We start from the raw sequence: 10355 nt of genomic DNA on the forward strand, positions 1-10355 counted from the left end.
AAAACAGAACCTTTTACCCCTTTAACACATTAGAACTAAAGGATTAGATTATATCGGATACTAGCTTAACATTGATCTATAATAGAATCATTTACTACATTACCATTTGACATACGTGAGATAGGCAAATATTAGTTTCCTTGAAGTATTCACATAATGTTGCAAAAATATCTCATGCTACATCTACTATTTAATACAAGGGGTCGTGATGGCAATGATTCGTGTGAATGAAATTGCTTCTGCCAACACGGTGTAATCGAATTATTGAAAATCATAGCTATAGTAGTCTGTTAAAACTGGAGGGCAGCTTCGGTAGGATTTTCTTCAGGATATTCCTAATGTCGATTTTGTTTGTATTTGTAGCATTGTCCCAGGGATATTTCGGTCTGATAATGTTGATGGGCTATTACAGCCGTCCTTAAAGCCCCGAAGATTGTGCTCACTCAAGTTACACAGCCCTATTTTTGATAAGTGTTTTTCAAAGAACGATGTGACAACGTGACTATACTTTAGAATGAGGCATGGCTTTTGGCCGGTGACATGGATGATTAAATTTTGTAGCCCAGCACTTAAGACACGGCTTTTATATCTTTCACCCCTCTCATTGACGGGCTGGTACAGATGATGCACTAACAGATAGCAATAAGTGCATATCTGGCGACGCACTGGGGATGTCCCTATATAGCTCAACTTTTAACAGCCTCACAGTTAAAGTTCAAATTAGTTGCTAACTTGAGACCTAGCCTGTGTTTACACAAGCTCTTGGCCGTAGGTTACTTGGCGGTTTCAGGACCGGCTGGCCACTAGGAGCGCGATTCGTCAGGCAAACTTGAGACCCTGGTTCAATCCTTGGTCGTTAAAACTCAGAAGGGACGTTGGAGGAAGTACTTAGAGCACGTTAAAGGGGATGGGATAACAACCCCTGTCTGTAAAAATATACCCTGGTAATGAAACAGCAGGGGAACTTGCTGCCCTTTGTTTCAGTAGGCACATGGCAAGTTCACATTGACAAATTATGTAATGCTATCTCGTCCAGACTGGGAGTCCTACAGAGTTTTATCTCGTGTCTGCCACAACACACTCTTGAGATGATCTTTAACTGACAGTGTATGGTTTTACCTTAAACGGACTTCTCCATGTAATATGGGGTAATTGCGGAAAGTGCAAGTCCGACAAACTACAAAAACTCCAGAACCGGGCAGCTAGACTTATTCTTGGGTTACCATATACACATCATGTTGGAGATGGTGAGTTATCTACCTTAGGCTGGAAAACTTCAGCATCCCGGAGAAACTTGCACCTGCTACAATCAATGTACATGGTCAACAATGAACTTCCAGAGTACATAGCTTTCAGAGGGCCTCTGAATCTCGCAGATATCTTACCAGACACAGTCTAAATCTATCCCTGAAAGTGCTGCTAGTTCGCGTACATGCCTTGAATGTGGGGAAGCGCAAGTTCTCGTGCTAACATCTGGAACCGTCTGCCACACTATAAAGACGTTCGTTTCTGTTTTTGAAGCCAAAATGTAAAACTTGGCCTGACCTCTGGCCCCTCCATAACGACCTACTGGAGCGGACTGGACAATGACATTTGTCATTATTGTCAATATTATTATCATTTGTTATTGTTATATTTTTTTCATATCGTCATAATCATTATCATCATTATTTATTTGTTTTGTTTATATTCGTTTTTTACTGTAGGTATTCTACTTGTTTTATCTATTTATCTAGGTATGACGCAGGGCCCCACTGCAACACTGAGCTGGGCAACCCTACATAAAGATCACAGAAATAAACACTACAAGGGTCTGAACGAACGAACAGAAGAACTAACGATGCAGTGCCATTAGCAATCGAGCTTGTAAATCCTGCGTGTAGTCGCATTGTCACCAGGCATTACTGCTGACATCTGAAATGCTCTGATTGATTCAGCACTAACGACCGACCGCCCTCAGTCTTCATCAGCGACCTATGGGTGGATTTGTTGCACACACGTCACTACAGCTACGTTGACAGCTTGGCAGTGGTTATTTACAGCTACGGACAGACAGTCTGACTCCTCGTCCGTCATAAATATTCCCTAAAATCGGCTTGAGGAAGGATTTCCAACCGTTATATGACGTCAAAGGGCCATTCTTCAACCAATGAATGGGTAAGGTTCGATTGAGTTGAGTGGTTTACCTGTCTACGGCCACAGCTGCCAATGTGAAGACGGAAGAACCCACGGCAGTCCCTTGTATGAATGGTGTCATCTTGCACATAACGTCCCCAAGCTGATTTTCTATAAAAGGGGAAAAAAGAGTAGACAAATAAAAAATACTTGTGAGTAAAATGACAAATTAGACTGACGAAAGGCCTGCATCGACATGATCATGATGTTATTGTAACAATGGAACGATTTTCTTTGTCCAGAATATGTGTGGATGATAAATTTATGGATGACAACAAGACCCGCTTGTTCACTCGTTTAAAACCCTTTCAGTATCTAGTGGTATATAGCCTAGGTCAGCAAGTTTCTTTGCTGTTTCAATGGCAGGGTATATTTTCACAGGAAGTGCTGCTACTTCCTCATTAACATGCTCTTGGTGCCTCCTAGATACACTAATTGGTGCCAGGTGCTCAGGGCTGCTACCAGTTGAGCTATAGGGACATCTCCGGATCTAGCTTCGTTCAATACCTTAGAGTGTCGAAGACCAAATCGTATTTTGAACAGTAGAAGCACCCTCGACGCGACATAGTCAGTGGTTGAATGTAAATTTCTTTGCTGGATAAGGTAAAAATTATAAGTGTTGATGCTCTGAATGAGAGCTTTTGTCGTCTGCGGTGTTTTGTTTAAAAAGAGACAGAAAATTTTAAAAAGAGCTATATCTATATATTTTCGGAGGGAAAACTAGTATTCCAGTGGATGGTGACAACATGGTCAGTAGTTCGTTGTCTAGAAGGAGAAATGAAATAGTCAGTGCCCCTGGGATTTCAGACTTAGATATTTGCAATGATTACAAATGGTATGCAATCGGACATATTCCAATACTATCAGTGGAGGATTTGCAGGAATACATATGCAATTGAATGTAAAGATAAATTGCACATATTAAAGGCTTTATTTCTACCTTGAACCTCCACCGGTTACCAACCCCCAACGACATGGAGGTCAAGGGACGATAGGTCGGTAGGTAGGTAAAGGCTTGATACATACCGGTATAGATATGGTTGATCAGAGTAAAGGGGATGCAGAAGATGCCAACGAGAAGATCGCTGATGGCCAAATTCAATATGAAGTAGTCTGTTGACTTGTGTGCGTCCGGTGTTTTGAAGATAAGCCAGCAGAGCAGGCCGTTGAATAAGATACACATCAAGCAGATGACAACATAGCAGAGACCACATATCACGATCATGGCGATCCCGATTTTATACTTCAACGATAAGAGTTCGTCATAGTCGGAGATGGTGGAGTTGATTGTGGCATTTTCTGGTTCGATGTTGATCCAAGACGGGAGACTCGCCATCGTTGCAACTGTCGATAAACATTCAGAACTGAATAACGTTATATTGTATATAGCCCCCGTCGGTCAATTTTGACCATTGTGAAATTCTAATCAACATGTAGTCCTATAGCATCGGCTATGGCTAAACATTTGTATGTGAGTCCTTGCCGCATAAGTCACAACTGTAAGCTGACTCAGTTCTATTGCGAAGTTCTCTCCTGCGCTAGCTGCAAATCTGCTTTCTCTCGTGCTGCGCGTCGGTCTAGCTTCTCCTGATTTTTAACAGACTTTATATAACAATCATATAAACATATTAAACACCGACAGTTTACTGAAACAAACCGGCCAGGGTCGCAGCCGAGGGAGCTACCATCTTCAATTTCAAACCATCAACGCCAGAACAGACACGTACAACCATTCCCCAGCGGAATGCCCTGCCTGACACGGATGTGACGGCTCCCACAGACTGTTGAGTCTTACCGTGCCAGGCTAAGGCCTTAGCCCGGGACCTCAACCACCCCCTACTTTTCTCCAGATGGGGCTATATGGGGGTACACCTGGTGATGATAATGATCACTGGATGGCGTCATTAGTGTGCTTCTCCAACCGGAACGGTCAACGTTACATACTTCACTGGTTATTGACATGGACATCTCTGTCCTTCACCCGTAGGTACGACGCTTTTATCATAATGATTTTTTCGGCCTTTTTTACGGACAAGGTGAAAACACATGCATCCGTTAATAATTTCATCCGGTTGGAGATTTAATAGTACTTTGTACATGGCAATGCAACAAAATGGATTTACATGCTGACATTTCGGTAACATTTCATCTATTACCTTCCTCGGCTATATCAGCTGAATAAGCTCGTAGGCTACTTCTTCTTACAAGGAGTTCTTGAAGCCTCGGGCAAGGCTGATGAAGGCAGAAAACATCTCTTTGCCTCGTCGTCAAGATAAAAGGCCACCCGATAGTTGATTGACAGCCTGTGAAAATTCGTTTACGCTTGCAGGGCTGCACAGCTATTGATTAAGTGTCCGCTGTAGCTCCGAAGGATGTATTTTAGGCTTTTGCTGAGAAGAGGATGTTTTTGATGACAGAGTTTTTGGTGGATAACAAACGTCTTGGTACACAACCACTGATTTTTACAGAGCTGACGTTTCGGTTGCCGTCTATCATTCTCCTTATGGATGTTTTTGATGACAGCGTTTTTGGTGGATAACAAACGTCTTTGTACACAACCACTGATTTTTACCTAGCTGACGTTTCGGTTGCCGTCTATTATCCTCCTTAGGGCGATTCTGACTGGTTTGTCTGTGGTTGTGGTTGAAAAGCATAAAAAGCTCTGGATGAGTGAATTGTTATAAAGTCTGACATGCGGTTACGTATTTGCCTCCAGAAGACATAGATTGATACCATGGTGGCTTTTCTCAACAGTAGCAGAAATTCCGGCTTTTGTATAGTTTCAATGATTGCTGGCTGATAGGTAAAGATTGCGAAGGACAGGAACTTTATTTCAGACGTGTTTCAGGTCAAGGGGAACGTTAATAGACATGATAAAATTTCTTCATAGTAAATGGAAAAATTGCATGATGATATTTAGCGGAACGTCCATACTATCAATCTTTTGTTTATTTATCGGCCTGGTTGTTCAGCACACACAGCCAGGGCTGTCCGATTAACCTGTTGAGCTAGCCCTGTGGTTAACTTCCATTCTAATTACGCATTACATGATGGTGGATATTGGCTTCCTAATGACACCTTTAATCAATTTTATACACAAATATACAGTTTGACAATAGAGACCCTGATATTTGAAAAGCAATCATAAAGATTTGATGGCACGTCACAAATTGAGTGTAAAAACAGCAAGATTCCAGAAAATAAGTAAACAATACCAGAGTGTCATCAAAACGTTAATTATTTTTTGCATCCACGATATGTTACACGCCCGAGTGATTTTACCCATAATGGTATATACCGAATAGAAATTTCCAAATCTATCAGCTAAGGTAGCTTTAGAATTTACCTTTGAAACTTATATTTCAATGAATCAGTCCTTTTGCGGGTAGATGTATATACGTCAATCTCCACAACTAAGTTGGTTATTTGAGGTCTTAGGAAGCAGTGAATATGAAATCGTTCAAATGGAATTTACAGCATATGACTGATACAATGCTTCGGTAAAGCCATATAGATGGGAAAGATCAGATTGAATGCTTTTGGTACAGTGCATAGCCATGCAATATATAAGCATTATAGAACACGCCAAACCCTATTCTTTTCAACATATCCTCTACCATCACTCAAAACCAAAAACGATATTCAGTAGCACTGCAAACAATATCCCTACCAATTCTATACACGTCGGCACATTTACTATCACTTAACTGGAACAGCACTTAGTTAAGAACGTACTAGAGACGCAAACCTGTGCTGCAAAACTGTTTTTAAGGACCCATCTTTAAGTCAGAACATCATTCAGCTAACATGTATACAAAGGGATCAAAACTCCACACACGGAATACAAATTTCTATTTATTTAATAAACTTGCTAGCTAACACGATGACATACAGCATGCACAAGATGCTCACCTTATGCCGAAATCGAGCTGTACAAGCCACACACCCAGCTAGGTACGCAAGACTCCCTGTCGCAGTGACGAACCCTAGAAGAGAGCAGATGAGTGCCTGAGTCCATTAGATACTCCACTTGAACTCCCTGTAGCCGCTGTTAGACGTCAGACCGGCTCTTAAACTCAACCGTGTTCGATAGACAGCTGGCATAAGAACTGGATGAACGCTGCATAAATGTATGTATGGAATGACGCAAGGGCTTACCTGTTGTATTGTACTCTCCCGGGACTGTAATGTATCACTACAGTAACTATTATCAATTTTCATAACGGTTTCACGCACATGGGTCTCCGCACTCAAAATCCGACCTCTATGTAAAGCGATATCAAAGTTGTTAGAGCCTTCGAGGTGAAATAAAAGCACGAACGCCCCTCCACCCAACCAATGTTAATCCTTAAGTCCGTTGGAAGTGCTCGAGCTCTGTGGAAGGCACACATGTTATAGATAGCATCAGTAGTTCTTTTTCACTGCGTTTCAATCAAGCCCTTTGTTCGGCTACTTGAAATTCATTCATCAAAGTGGCGCCACCCAGCATGGGAAGCCAACAGCTTTACATAGACATAAGATACCAGAGGAAGTGTGCTCGTTAGGCCACTCTGATTTGATTACATGGGTGACATCCGCGTCTCATCAAATTTAGCAGCAAAGAAGGTGCAAAATGAGCAACAAGTTGCAACAAGAATATCGGAAAATGGATACTAGTGTCCTAAAATACCTCTTTTCATAGTATTTTCTGTCATTTGCATCAGTACGACTTAGCTCAAAGCGAAGTCTTCCAAAGCCAAAGAAGAAAATGTGGCAAGCATAGATATAGGAATTATAACTGTGTTATACAATGTTCTATTTGCTAAGTCCTTTGTCCAAACTCTCCCTTTCACTTACATTTTCTCCACAAATCTTTTGTCCACTCTTGATCTTTAGTGGGGTCGTGTGGCGTAACGGCAGGGTTTTCGACTCAGAACCCAGAAGTCTCGGGTTCAAATCCCCTGACGCCACCAATGCTGTGCCCTTGGGAAAAAGGCACTTTTCATGATTTTCCCCACTCCACCCAAGTGTACAAATGGGTACAATTATGTGTGTGGGCACGACGTCATCAATATCTGCCTGTGTCCCAGTGTATTGCACTGTTGCAATTGCAACAAAATCCAAACCCTTTTTAGCACCCTTAGATCAGTTTTGGTGCCTAGGGGATGTCACCCGTATAATCAGATCAGTACGGCCTTATATCATTTTTGCAATTAGGCTGATTTCAGCCAAGCCGATAGACGAAAATAGGGGACAGGAGCGCTGCAAATTACGCTAAATTACCTACTGATTAATCAACCTTAAGATCTCCGCTCATACAATAATCCGCATTTTCAACCAAACAACTAGCTTCCTTAGGAGGCTCTACGAGTCTGGCTTTTTTCTATGTTATATCTGTTATATGGCACTCGGTTCGTTAATTTGGGAGACTGGCCACAGCCAATCGAGTTTAATAGAAACCAAATAAGGTAAAACTGATGTGCTTTCAGAAAAAAACACCCTCCAGACTCGTAGCAGGAGGCTACAGACAACTAGGAAATACAAAATCCAGTCGATCAATATCTTACACCCGCCTCACTCTTATGAAATGTTCCATATTGTTCAAATCACACGCTTGACTACTCCCTATACTTTTCTGTCTGGAAATATTTCATTAATGATTACAGGCAGAGTGACCATATGCATTGGCACGATTGCTGCACCCATTTAAGCCATTGTCATGGTACATTTCCAGGAACTCCCTGTGAGATTGACCTTCAAAGAGGATTACTTTTTACTTTCGTAAGGAAATGTCGAATGCCAGTTTCAATTTCCCCTAGGCCGCTAGCTATGGTAGCGGGATGTTTTACGATGTATAAACCAACATATACCCAGCTTTATGCTGCAGTAAGAATAAGGTGGGCCATAAGGATTTTTAGGAATGTGTGTGACATTATGGGACAACTACCATATCTGTGCTGACATATTGATTTTTGAAAACGATTTATGACTTTTGTTGAACACGTATCAGTGTAACTTTGATAGTTCCGCAGAATGTTTTAGATACTCTCCACTTCTCCACATATGAACCTTCACTTCAACTTTTGAACTTTATTGATTTTGACCCTGGAACGGCTAAGACTTTGAGTTACGATTCTGTCTTGACATGATAATCGGATTTGATATGTTCCGCTGCATATGTCGTCCACTTGTGTCTCTAGCAGACTGAATATAACATGTTTTGCGCACTGGGCATTGACTTGTTCAAGTCGTAGGGGCAAACCAGATGTCAATCTATCACTCGAGGCAGTTATTATAAAATCCTCTTATTTATCTTGTGGTGTCGGTCAGATTTGAATCTTCCCACATCTGCGTCAAAGATATAAGAAATCATATAAACATTAACCTACCCACATCTTACAAAGTAAAAACATATCTTTCATTTTAAAGTCTAACCACACTGTCTTGTGTGTCCACTTCTCGTTTAAAGCGGAGAACGTCACGTACAACGAATATAAAGTGTTCACAACTGGAGAAGGAATGTTACATCGTTTAAGGTATTGGTATAATACGACGTACCGACAGGATGTCATTTGAAGATAGTAAATGATGATGGAGGTTGTCTACCATATCAGCGAAAAGTAGAGAAAGAAACTACTAGTACCAGCTGCATGTTTAGTACGCAAGTCTAATACTAGAGGAACGATTTAAAAAAAGACTATCTTTTGCTGCTTTCTGGTCCTCATTAAACGCCTTAACAGTATCTGATGACATCAATAGAATCCCAAAGCATATAACAAGAGTCCGTAGTACACAATCCTGCCTCCGGGAAGTAATTATGGTGTTTGCGGTGCGGCTATTATAAGGTGTTTGATACCCTCTTTAACTACCGACATGCCAAATTTCAGACAAATCCATCAAAAGGATCTTGATTTATAGGTGCGAAGGCACTGACCCAGACAGAAACAAGTTGTCAAAGTATGAAAGTGTAATCTAAGCAAAGAAGGATATTGTCCCATTTGCTAATGAACTTTGTAAATGAGGCATTGATTTGCATGGTTCATATCTAATGATGTTAATCTTGACTTCTAAATGCCACAAGGTAAATTCCCATCATCCAGCACTACCAAAGTTTAGTCTTTTTATCAATTATCAAGATTAGGCCGTAATTTGCATAAGTGATATCTATCGATATTCCTCTCTATCTCATATACAGGCAGTGTAAGAAGCCGCACCCTTACATCTGCTTGGATTTGTTATTAGGAACCAGGAATCAGACACCAGCTGCTAGTGAAATGACGACACATCACCCAATATCTGCTTAGTACAAAACCTCCCGGCGCAAATCAACAAAACCTCACGGACTTAATGGTCTGTTCCAAGATCGGGGTGCTTTTGAAAATTTGCATTTACGATAAAAAGCTGATACTGCATAAAAAAGACAACGTGGATAGTAACGGACAACCTAGCAGACGACATAACACGACATAACCTAAAGTTACAAAGTTGCACAACAATGCAGCAACGAGATCGTGGGTTGTACCTGCAAACTTGTGCACAGCAATAATTACAAGGCTCCTTCAGGAAGTCAGCCTTCCCGGAGTAATAAGAGAGAATCCGGTACATACGTGTACAAGCGACTAATTTGTAGCCAAGAAAGACCTTTAATTACATATCTCGGCAACCTGGAACTGGCCGATAGGAAGGCCCATCGATTCTCTTTTCCTGTCGCCTTTTCAGTAGTCTATGCATCAAGACTATGATTTGCACCAAACAAGGGTTTATAAAAAAATGTCAAACAAGAGTATATGAAGAAGATTTACTTAAAACTTTCAATTATATCCGAGGGCCTCAAATAACAATTTATGTATTGATTCTGTGTGAATCTATCACATACTCTTTGTATGCACTTATTTGTTTGAATGTATATGTATGTATCTATCGATGTAGTAGACCTTACGAAAGTCGCTGTACGTTTATGTGTCAATAAAGATTGTAATATCAACCCAAAAACCTCCTTGATCAAACACAGCGGGTCACTGGCCTCCATTCTTCATTACTCAGCGGGAGCTCCGAGAAGACTAAAGCTTTTTGATTATGCATTAGGGTCGCAAACAACAATTCTAAATTTGATGCTTTGTCAATATGTCAAACACAGTAGGTCACTGAACTCCACTCTGCATCTCTATTTATATTGGATATTGGACAATGCATTTTCCCCT

The 10355-nt window shown here is 41.0% G+C and overlaps 1 long non-coding RNA gene across 1 annotated transcript; it reads right to left on the reverse strand.

Moving 5' to 3' along the window:
• Positions 1-2135: 2135 nt before the first annotated feature.
• Positions 2136-6203, reverse strand: LOC136448190 (uncharacterized). Its single transcript, XR_010757842.1, has 3 exons — positions 6088-6203; positions 3202-3519; positions 2136-2286 (listed from the first exon to the last, which is right to left on the reverse strand). It is a non-coding gene; the product is annotated as an uncharacterized lncRNA (long non-coding RNA).
• Positions 6204-10355: the final 4152 nt, after the last annotated feature.

The sequence above is a fragment of the Branchiostoma lanceolatum genome, chromosome 14, assembly GCF_035083965.1.
Source record: "Branchiostoma lanceolatum isolate klBraLanc5 chromosome 14, klBraLanc5.hap2, whole genome shotgun sequence".
NCBI classification, from domain to species: Eukaryota; Metazoa; Chordata; class Leptocardii; order Amphioxiformes; family Branchiostomatidae; genus Branchiostoma; species Branchiostoma lanceolatum.